Raw genomic sequence first — 11,543 nt, 5'->3', positions numbered from 1 at the left:
TTTTCATTTTTAGAGATTCCTGACGATTAGATATGATTTGAAGATTTGGTGTATTCTAGCTGCCTTGGCAGCTGGCGTTCTTCTGCTGCGATGGATGGGGGTGGTCTCAGATCTCTCCTGACGTACCTGCGTGGAGGAAGCCTGTCTATTAAATCGTGACAGGGATGCTCACTGCGATAACACCCAAGCAGGTACTGCATCGACAACATTTTATTGTGTTGACGCACCGGTAAAATCTTCGTCTCCTCATTTAGATGGTCCACTGGTGTCATGAGGAGGCACCCTGTTGCAGTCCTCAGGGCAGCATTCTGACGGGTTTGAATCTTCTTCCACTGCGTAGTGCTAACCTTTGCAGACCACGCTGGCGCCGCATAACTTATCGAAGACGGGCCTATTGCATTGTAGGTGGTCAACAAGGTTTCTTTGTCAGCTCCCCAAGTGCTGCCGGCCAGCGACTTGAGCACCTTGTTCCTACTTCTGATCTTATCGCAAATAGCTGTGGCATGCGCGGACGACTTAAACATGCTATCGAACGTTACACCCAGTATTTTGGGGTAGTTAGTGGTCGGAATCAGTGCACCATCGACCAATATGTTCAGTGGGAACCTCATTTCAGCCGTTCATGTGGTGAACAGTGTGGCAGTGGATTTAGCGGCGGATATTTTCACATTCCTCAGATGGAAACTGCACTAGGTCAGCTATGTAGACATTTAACCTATCACATATGTCATCGATGATAGGACCCACTGCCAAGATCGTACAATCATCCGCATACATTATGATCTCTTTGCCGTCAGAAGCAGGGACGTACGCAGGATTTCATTTCGGGGGGGGCCCACCATGACCAAAAATCATGAAATTTTAAAATGTTGGGTAGGGTTACATAGCGCTATTTTAAAGGCTTTTAGTCGATTTTTTAACAATTATTGAGACAAGGTGTATAAAATCAATGAAGAGAGAGTTTAAAAAAGTTAAAATACAATTTTGGAATTTGGTACAGAGTAATATATATTATGTATTAGTTCTTGGATATTTATACCCTCAGCATTTATGCTAACGAGGGTATATACACTTTCATACGGGCAAAATGTGCCTCATCGAAATAATGGTTTTAGACCCCAAGTATGTTTGGACGAAATGTGTTTTAGACAATTTGGAGTCGATTGAGCAATGTCCGTCCGTCTGTCTGGCTGGCTGGAGCGCACGATAACTCTCAATCGGATCAACCGATTCGGTCCAAAATTTGGCTTTCGTAATATTTTGTCCCAACTTAGTTTAAGTTCGAAGATGGGTTATATCGGTCCACTCTTTCCAGTACCTCCCCCACAAAAGTTCGAAAATGTTCGAAGGAAGCAACCGATTTGGTCCATAATTTGCAACTGGTGAAATGACTACCAGACTTAGATGAGGTTCAAATATGGACCCAATAGGTCCACTCCTTCGGGTACCTCCCACAAAAATTTCGGATAAGTTCAGTTTAGGACCTGCTCTCCAATCGCTTTGATTTGATGTCTAAGCAACTTGTTTTCACTGCCCCCCATACGACGGTACAAGTTTCATCAGGGGCAAGTCCATACTTCCTGAGAAAATAGCCCGAAAGTTGCACAAAACCCCTATGATACCGTGTGAGGTGGTTGGAGCGCAAGATAAGTTTCGAACGGATCTGCCGATTGGGTCCAAAATTTGGTTTAGTAATATTTTGTCCAAACATAGTTTAAGTTCGAAGATAAGCCATATCGGTCCATTCCTTCAGGTACCTCCCACACAAAATTTCAAAAATGTTCGGAAAAATTGTTCGTACTGTAACTTTTGAAGGGAGTGGCCGAATTGGTCCATACTTTACACTTCCTAGTATATCTACCAGATATAGATCAGGTTCAAATATGGACTATATTTGTCCACTTGATCCAGTGCCTTCCAAACAAAATTTCGGATAAGTTCATTTTAAGACGCGCTATCGAATCACTTTGATTTTTGTCGAAGCAACTTGCATTCGCTGCCTCAATTACGAAGGTAAAAGTTTTTTTCAGGGGCAAATCCACACTTCTTGAGCAAACAGCCCGAAGGGTGTAAAAACCACCTATGTTACCATATGTAGTGGCTGGAGATCCACTTTCATAATGGTCAATGTCGATCCATTCCTTTAAGTATTTCCTCCGCAAAACTTTTGCTCTTTAATCCTAATCAACATTTTTGTCGTTTCATACGCCGGAAATTTTTAAAACCCTCTAAATACATACGTTTTTTGGGAAAAAATTGTTTTAATATACACAGGCTGATGGTTTATCACTATCGGCCAAGCCGACTGATACTTTTTTTACTTGTTTTTATTGAAAATTACCATATCAGACCACGTTCGGTATGGTTATCGGTATTTGTAAGTTGTATGCTGAAAGTGGTTAAAATAGATCTATGCATATCGAGATATCGCCCTTTTTAGACCCATTTTTCAAAAAGTATTTAGTGGACCAATCTTTGACGCCCATACATTACATATTAACATCTTATAAACCTTTTAATTGGAATTTGGTATACTTTAATATGTCAAGGTATTTTAATATCTGTTAAGTTATTTCTATAAATTGAATACATCCAACATCGAATAGTTCCAATCGAAAATTGTCTACTGCTATTGTGCGGATAAACTTACATAATATTTACCCAAGAAAAGGCTGCTTTAGCCGGAGTCGGACAATACAGTCTATGAACTCCCAATCCTACTCGTAGTAAGTGCTCTTTGAGAGTACGAAACACATGATTGGGCTTTGCCAAAACATGGTCGAATAAATATTTGAGAAAACAAGCAAGTCGTCTTTGTCGCCTGTGTGTATTAATACCTTTACTATCGACAGATCCAAAATCGGCTTCACAGACAATATATTTATCCCCAAAATTTGTGTTCTTGGAGTTTACAAAATGTTGTGGCCTTTTTGGACGTATGAACTTACCAGCAAAAATATCAAAACTTTAAGGGTACCTATCTTAGCGATTGTGGACGTTTCGAATTATTGCTCATAGCGCAAAAGGAGAGTGTTTCTGAATGTGCCGAATTAGTCCATTAAGCAAGTGTATCTCATTATGAGAGTCATTCCTTTCTATAGTTATCGCACCCACCAGCCATTTTAGTTGGTCACCGTACATTATGTCAGAAAGAATGGCCAAATAAGATATATACGATTTTAGGAAACAATTCAAACTTTTGTGGGGGAGGAACTCGAAGTGGTGGACCAATATGATTTTAACTAAGTTTGGAAAATATTACGTCATCTAAAAAGGACCAAGTCTTGTCTGACCCGGCTTTCATCCAAATAGACAGAAGTAGAAAAGATAAGCAGTTTTAAGGAAGTTCGTTGTAATAATATATTAATCTGGTTTTTGAAAGTCTGCTGAGAAACCGAAAACGTTTTAATATTAGGAGGCAACAAGTTCCACAATCGAACAATTCGGTTAAAAAAGGATTTTTATTAAATATTTATTTGTATCTGAGAGCTTCTAGAAGACGATAAAAACATATAATCAAATTAAAAAAGGAATAGAGGTATCAGATTTCAGCAAACCGATCAAATGAAAACCCTACAAGCTGAAGGAAAAACTGTAAACAATTTTTTCTGCAAACATCTACCATACGCAAATTTTAATATTTGACGGAAGCTGGACATAAAGTTGTTTATATTATTTCCGTGGTACCCAGTATTACCTCAATACCATAAAGAATGTAAACAACAAATTTGTCGAAATAAATATATAATTGGTTTTCGATATATAGTCCACGAAAACCCCATTTCATGCACTTCCCTTCCCACAATATTGAACTCGTAATATTTTTTGATACAGGATACCATAAACCTCAGTGTAATCATTACGGAACTCCGAGTTCATTTATTTATTTATTTATTTTTTTTTTTTTTTGATACTGGAACTATATGGCATAAAGCCGTAATACAGAAAAATTTGAAAATTTCAAGCAAAAAGTTAAAAATTTGCGAACAAAAAAATCGAAATTATTTCTTACAAAATTTGTTAACGAAGTACATCTTCTGTACAGAAACTTCAGAAAATGTATGTTTTCATTTGAAATATCCAAACATAAAATTATTTTATGAGAAAGAAAAAGCTAATGATCTGTTACAGTAGCTAAAGAAATTTTTGGTCTACCAAACCATTTCGGGGGGGGCCCGGGCCCCCTGTGCCCCCCCCCCCCCCTGCGTACGTCCCTGGTCAGAAGGATGTGGGATTTCAGAAAAGTAGAGGTTAAACAGTTCAGGAGACATCATCCCGATCTCTATACCGTCTGGAGGGTGTGGAATATCAAAAAGGTAGGGGTTAAACAGTTCCGCAGATATCACCCCTCCTTGGGGAAGTCCCTGTTTCACTCTAAGGGGTTTGGACTTCTTGTTTCTGAATTCCACAAACGACTGGCGTCCGCACATATAGTTGATTACCCAACATCTCAAACATGGCTGGAGATTAGTCTTCTCTATATCCTCGAACAGCTTGGCATGGTTGACGGTATCGAAAGCCTTCGATAGGTCAAGAGCCACCATGACTGTTCGGTGGGACGGCCTTTTCTGGTTCAGTCCTCTACTGATATGTGTGGATATGGCATCTAATGCTGTTGTAGTACTGTTATTTATATACTATATCATACAAAACTGTAGAAATTATTTTCCAAAATTTCACAAGCAGGCATTGATTTACATTTTCTAAACCTTTCAAAACTTGAAAAATTTTCACATAATTTTCATTATACGTTCATTGTTATTTGGATTGTTGGATAGCGTAGAAGGGTCTACAATTGTAAGATTTTATAATTTAAACATTTTCATTTATTCGATTTATAAATTGCAACTTTATTTTAGTGAATAAACCTGACCAATAACAGATGTTTATCAAAGGCCCTTATGTGTTTTTCTTACGTTAACAACATTTTCTTTATTCAAATTGGAATAATTGGAATCTTTTCTCATCTTGGTTTGGAGAATTTGCAAGATATAAGAAGGATATTTCGGAATCATTTGTAATTGTCGGTCTTTCTTTGCCTGGTGAAAGACACAGCGAAGTATTGTCAGTCTTTCTTTGCTTAGTGAAAGACACAGCGAAATAAGTCAAACTTCAAGTTGCAGATTTTGTGCCGGATATTTTATTCAAGTCCAGAAGAGGAATTATTTCAATATTGTATGATTTTACGTAGTGGTAGAATTACGTCTGCCGAAATGCCGCTACATCGATCTCCGCAAAGACCAATGCATTTGGAACGGTCTGATGAATCAAATGCGGCTGATAATGACGAAATCGAACAAAGTACATCCAATGCAACATCGAGCGAACCAACGGCTTCGCAAACGACTAATATAACATTTAGTAGTATAGAACAGGTAACCCAACATTTTGCTAGACAGTTTGAAGAAATGCAAATCTCTATAGCTCGGCAAATGAGTGCTTTTCAGTCAACGGTGGAGACAAACAGTATTCAAATCCGCGAGTCTTTAGCATCTATGGGAAGATTCAATAATTTGCCAAATGTTAACGTTACAAGCTCTAATGTTCCGCCAACTACATCTCCTACCTTAGCCAATGCTACTTCCGGTTTAGCGACGTCCATAAACCAACAATCAACATCTACTGTAAATGTGCTTCCACATACGACGGCTCCGTCCTTCTCAAACCCAGTTGGAGGATTAAATTCAAGGTCTACAGCATCTGGAACAAACCTACGACTTCCCAGTGCGCAGTGTCTCTCATTTGAACCGCTGAATTCAAATCTTCCACCGCCAACTGCGTCCTCTCAAGTTATTGTGCCGCACCATCATACGAAAATATATGACTTACCCAAGTTTTCTGGTGCACCCGAAGAGTGGACAACGTTTGTTGAAATGTTCCACTGTACCACCACAGAGTTTGGATATTCAGATTTACATAATGTTATGCGATTAAGAAATGCCCTACAAGGAAAAGCGTTTGAAACGGTGGAATCGCTATTATCAAACTCCAAAAACGTCCCAGCTATTATGAAAATCGTTGCTGAAACATACGGAAGACCCGATCAGTTAATCAAGTCTCAGATTCAAAAGGTAAGAGTCCTTCCTTACATTAAGGAGTTCGATTTTGATGGGCTCTTAAACTTCGCGATTAAAGTAACCAATATGACAACATACGTACAATCTGCTGGAGGTGATTATCATTTAACAAATCCCACACTCTTATGTGAGTTAGTTGCAAAGTTGCCGACATCAAGAAGAATTCAATGGGCAGAGAAATGTCTCAATATGACGAATATTCCGAGCATAGTTGATCTATCGAACTGGTTGCAGGATATTCGAAAAGTAATCAATATGGCGTCTGATTCACTACCAGCTTGTGATAATGTTGAGAAAAGGACCAAAAGGTTTGCTTGTGTAAGTTCTTCAGTGGAAAGTAAGTTTTGCAAAATGTGTGGACATCAATGTAAGAATCTGGCAGTTTGTGAGAAATTTACAATATTACCTCTTCAAATGAGGTGGGAAAAAGTAAAATCATTGGGAGTGTGCTTTTCATGCCTAAAAGGAGGTCATCAAACGACAAGATGTTTTTCTAAAAAGAAATGTGGTGTGAATTCGTGCCAAAAATTTCATCATAGGTTGTTGCATGCTGATTCTCAGAATGATGAAAATGTGAAGAAACCGACAGAAGAAATGCAGCATTCTATTAGAAAATCGGAAACGCAAGCCAATGCTGCACGGAATTGCTTAGTAGACGAAAGTGCTGGATATGGATCTGTCTTATTCCAAATGATCCCAGTTAAACTGTATGGACCGAGGGGATACGAGGAAATATATGCTTTTATAGACGACGGGGCCAATGTATCCATGATCGACGAAGATGTTATCAGGAATTTGGGTATCACTGGCAGACCCGATGTACTTGAACTTCAATGGATTAATAGTCAAATTTCTAGGGAAAAAACGCAAGTTGTCGATTTATTAATTAGCAGCGCTGAAAACGATTCAACCAAATATCCAATGAGAAATGTGTATGTTAGTTCAAATTTGAACCTTCCAATACAGAGTTTCAATTCAACATCTTTACAACGAAAATATCCAAACATCTCCCTTTCCGATATGAACTTGAAGGATTACAGTAATATGAAACCAAAGATGATTATAAGCCTTTCCAACGCCTTCTTAACCATTCCATTGGAAGAACCCAAAATGTTTAGCCCATCAGGGCCAATAGCCTCAAAATCTAGATTGGGTTGGATTATTTATGGACCGACTCAAAATAAAAAGGGAAAGTTCTACTCTTGCCACTGTCGAGGATCCGAAGAAGAAGTTGAAAAGTTAAGAGAACTGGATGAAATGATGACGAGTTATTTTGGTTTAGAAACATTTGGTATCAAATCGCCTGTAAAGAACTTAATATCTAAGGATGACGAAAGAGCTTTGGAAACCTTAGACAAAACGACTGTTCGAAAAGGAGATCGTTTTGAGTCTGGATTGCTTTGGAAAAGCGATAACGTTATTCTTCCTGAATCATATGATATGGCGTTCAAACGGCTTTTAACGGTGGAAAGAAAGATGGAGAAGAATGAAACATTTGCCAAAGAATATTGCGAAAAAATACAAGAATATTTAGATAAAGGATACGCCAGAATTATGTCGGAGAAGGAGGCAGAAACTTATTCCAGTAAGACGTTTTACTTGCCTCATTTTGGAGTTATAAATCCAAAAAAGAAGAAGTTAAGATTTGTTTTCGACGCTGCAGCAGAAGTAGATGGAGTTTCTCTAAATAAAGTTCTTTTACCAGGTCTCGATATAAATCAGCCACTTTTGGCAATTTTGTTAAAATTCCGACAGGCAAAGTTTGCAGTGTGCGGGGACTTGAAAGAAATGTTTCACCAAGTAATTGTCGCACAACAGGATCAAGATGCTCAACGCTTTTTGTGGAGAGATGGAGATCAGTCAAAGCCTGTGAAGACGTATGTGATGCAACGACTAATATTTGGTGCAACATGTTCTCCAACAATAGCACAATTTGTAAAAAACAAAAATGCTCAGGAATTTACTGATAAGTATCCGAGAGCGGCGAAGGCAATTGTGGAAAGACACTACGTGGATGATTACGTAGATTGTTTTGATTCAGAAGATGAAGCGGTCGAAGTGGCTGAAGCAGTAAGGAAAATTCACAAATCAGGTGGATTCGAAATGCATAATTTGATTACTAACTCCGATCGAGTGGCTGAGAGGTTGGGAATAAAAATTTACGACAGATTCGTGGATGTCGAGAAATCTACAGAGAGAATTCTTGGAATGCATTGGGATCCCAAAACTGATGATTTCATATTTATCCTAAAATTCCATAAGGTTTCCGATGATGTTGTTAAAATGAAGCGAGCTCCAACCAAAAGGGAATTGTTAAGTATGTCAATGTCAGTATTTGATCCATATGGGTTTATCGCAAATTTCATGATATGTTCTAAACTATTAATGCAAGAAGTATGGAGACGTAAACTGGGATGGGATCAAAGACTACCTGAAGATATTTATCAAAAATTTAGAAATTGGTTGGAAGAACTACGAAATGTGAAAACATTTAAAATTCCAAGATATTATTTCAGCCATGTTTCAAACGAGAAATTGCAGCTCCACATTTTCTGCGATGCCAGCGAACAGGCTCTAGCTGCCGTAGCGTACTGGAGAATTGAATCTAGACAAAATAACGTTCAGGTATCCTTTGTCATAGGAAAAACATCTTGTGCACCACTTCGCTATCATTCCGTACCAAGACTTGAACTCCAAGGAGCAGTGATGGCCGTTCGTTTAAAGGAAACGATTGTAAACAATCATGAAATTGGGAACTTTCAAACGTACTTCTGGAGTGATTCACATACGGTTATACAGTGGATAAAGTCAGATCATCGTAAATACAAACAGTACGTAGCGAATCGGGTAGCAGAAATTCTTGAATACTCAGAGGAAGAACAATGGCGATGGTGTCCTACATCACAAAATCCTGCCGATAAAGGTACAAGAGCAATGTTTCCAGTGCATTATGAACCGAACAATGTGTGGAAGAATGGCCCCAAGTTTCTTTATAACGAAGAGTCTGAATGGCCTGTGCAGAAGTTGCAGACGGTAGAGGCTGATAAATCAAAGGAAGAATTGAAGGTAAAATTTGTTGTGTGTACCACAAAACAGACGTGCGACATTATAGAGAAAATGATAAGTCGGTCATCACAATATTTGAAAATTCGACGACAGATTGCTTGGCTTCTGAGATTTAAAAAGTATATTCTACATAAGTTTTTGAAAATTGATGTTATACGAGGAGAATTATTAGTTGATGAGGAAATGGAAGCTGAAACTATAATATTGAAAGAAATTCAGAAGAAATCATTCTGCGAAGAATACACATTACTGGGCAATAATAAATCTATAAGTCGATCCAGCCGAATCGTATCACTAAATCCATATTTAGATGAAAAGGGAGTTATGAGAGTGAATGGGCGCCTAACGAATGCAACAATTCTACCAGAGTACACCAGAAGGCCAATTATTTTGCCCAAAGAACACAAATACACTAGATTGATAGTGGAATACTACCATCAAAGGAATTGTCATCAGAATTCAGGGGGAGTCATATGCAATGTGAGAGAAAGGTTTTGGATTCCGTCTATTAGAACAGTTTTAAAAACAGTAGAAGCTCAATGCACATTATGCAAAATCCTGAAATCCAAACCATATCAACCTCAAATGGCTCCACTTCCAAAGGACAGAGTGACGCCTTTCGTTCGCCCTTTTTCCTATTGCGGTGTCGATCTTTTCGGTCCCTTTAACGTAAAAATAAGAAGAAGTACTGAGAAACGCTGGGTTGCCCTATTTACCTGCCTTTCGACGAGGGCAATTCACATGGAAGTCGTGACAGACTTATCTTCTGATGCATTTTTATTATGTTTGCGTAATTTTATAAACAGAAGGGGAGTTCCATTGCAAATCAGAAGTGACAATGGAACGAATTTCGTTGGCATAAAGAAGGAATTAAGAAACGAAGCACATTTTCTCGATCATAATGAGATTACGAGAAATCTAACTCCTCTCGGCATAAAATGGATTTTTAATGCGCCAGCTGACCCTAGTTCAGGTGGATCATGGGAAAGACTGATACAATCCGTTAAGAAAACTCTCCGAGTTCTCTTGGGAAATATTGATCCAAAACTAGAAGTGTTTCAAAGTCTTATAATAGAAGCAGAAAACATCGTTAATGGGAGACCACTGACGCATATAGCATCGACTCCAGATGATCCGGAGCCCCTCACCCCAAATCATTTTTTATTGGCATCTACTAATTCAACGCAAGCCCCGGCGGACTATGATATAAAATTGATTAATCTAAAGAAACAATGGCGGATCCTTCAAAATTTGAAGAATGGTTTTTGGATTCGCTGGATAAGGGAGTACCTGCCAGATTTAACACGAAGGGTCAAATGGTGCTTGCCGTCAAAATCATTAGACGTAGGAGATGTCGCAATCGTATGTGATGAAAACCAGCCTAGATCGAAATGGAGGCGATGTCGAGTGCTGCGAATGTATCGTGGCAAGGATGGAGTTGCTCGATCAGCGGATGTCCAAACGAATGAAGGAATATTGAGAAGGCCCGTTTTCAAGCTGGCGAAATTGGATTTTATAGAAAATTAGTGAATCTCCGTAGTCAATTCACGGGGGCGGGGATGTTATTTATATACTATATCATACAAAACTGTAGAAATTATTTTCCAAAATTTCACAAGCAGGCATTGATTTACATTTTCTAAACCTTTCAAAACTTGAAAAATTTTCACATAATTTTCATTATACGTTCATTGTTATTTGGATTGTTGGATAGCGTAGAAGGGTCTACAATTGTAAGATTTTATAATTTAAACATTTTCATTTATTCGATTTATAAATTGCAACTTTATTTTAGTGAATAAACCTGACCAATAACAGATGTTTATCAAAGGCCCTTATGTGTTTTTCTTACGTTAACAACAAGTACTATGCATTTTCCGAAATCCATGTGTATGTTGGGCAACTGGAAAACACCTTCTCATCGTGGGGAGGAGTAATGCCTCTAGGACCTTTGCTACTGGCGACAGGAGCGAAATCGGCCTGTACGATTCACCTCTGCTGGTATCCTTGCCAGGCTTCAGTAACGGGACCACCCTGCCAACTTTCCAGGCTTCTGGTATGATATGGGTGGCTAACGATAGGTTGAGGACACTTGTTAAATACTCAACTCCTGGTTCATCCAGTTGCTTAAGCATTACCATCGATATTCGGTGTCGGCCCAACGCTTTGGATGATTTCGCGTTTCAGATGGCATCTGCAACATCGCTCATCGTAAATTGTGGTGGTACCTCCGCGGCTGGAAGGGCTCCTTTCACTCTCGGGGTGCTCTATGAACTGCCGGTTAAAATAACACGCGCACCTCTTTGGGTCAGTTACTGCCACGCCCTTGAAAGTAGCTGCTGTTCTGTCATCCTTCATTTCAGGATTCGAGAGCGATTTAACCGTTGTCCACGATTTACT

This window comes from Musca autumnalis, unplaced genomic scaffold (assembly GCF_047663935.1).
Source record: "Musca autumnalis isolate F117 unplaced genomic scaffold, ASM4766393v1 scaffold_3, whole genome shotgun sequence".
NCBI classification, from domain to species: domain Eukaryota; kingdom Metazoa; phylum Arthropoda; class Insecta; order Diptera; family Muscidae; genus Musca; species Musca autumnalis.
Note: the sequence above shows the minus strand (reverse complement) of the source record.